The sequence below is a fragment of the Meleagris gallopavo genome, chromosome 3, assembly GCF_000146605.3.
Source record: "Meleagris gallopavo isolate NT-WF06-2002-E0010 breed Aviagen turkey brand Nicholas breeding stock chromosome 3, Turkey_5.1, whole genome shotgun sequence".
NCBI lineage: Eukaryota > Metazoa > Chordata > Aves > Galliformes > Phasianidae > Meleagris > Meleagris gallopavo.
In genome coordinates this window covers 45,237,171-45,237,852 of record NC_015013.2, presented here as the reverse complement: position 1 = coordinate 45,237,852, position 682 = coordinate 45,237,171, and positions in this window count along the sequence as shown.

Here is a 682-nt window from a genome sequence, read left to right as displayed (position 1 = left end):
GTTCAGTGGATGGTGACGAAGATGGTGGAGGCCTGGAGCATCTCCTTAAGAGAAGAGACTGAGACAGCTGGGGCTGTTCGGCCTGGAGAAGTGAAGGCTGAGGAGGGATCTGATCAGTGCTCATAGAACGCCTCGTGTGGGAGTCAAATGGGTGGGGTCAGGCTCTTGGCGATGCGTAGCAACAGAACAAGGGGCGACGGGTAAAAACTGGAACAGAGTTTGGAACACAGTTCCATAAGAACATGAGGAAGAACTTTTTTAGAGTGAGGACGCCAGAGCACCAGAGCCGGCTGCACAGAGCGGCTGTGCAGTCTCCTTCCCCGCCTACATCCAAGACCCGCCTGGAAGCACTCCCATGAGCCGCTGCAGAGCGCGCCGCGGCTACACGGCACCCCCTGGCGGTGGCCGGCACTCACGGCCGGATAGTTCTTCACGGCGCGGCGGCAAACGGTCGCTTTAAACCTGCCTTCACAAAGAGACGAAGGGGGGAACCCTTCCCAGCCGCAGCCTACCTCCGGCTCAAACCGGAGACTTCCGTGCAACCGCCCTGCCTCGCCTCAGCCTTCCGAAAACGACGGAGGGCCGCAGCAGCCCGCGCGAGGCCCCGCCTTCTGGACGGCGGGCGGGCGTGGCCGAGCACGCGCAGCGGAGGGAGCGTGGCAGCACCGGGCGGCGCCGCGAG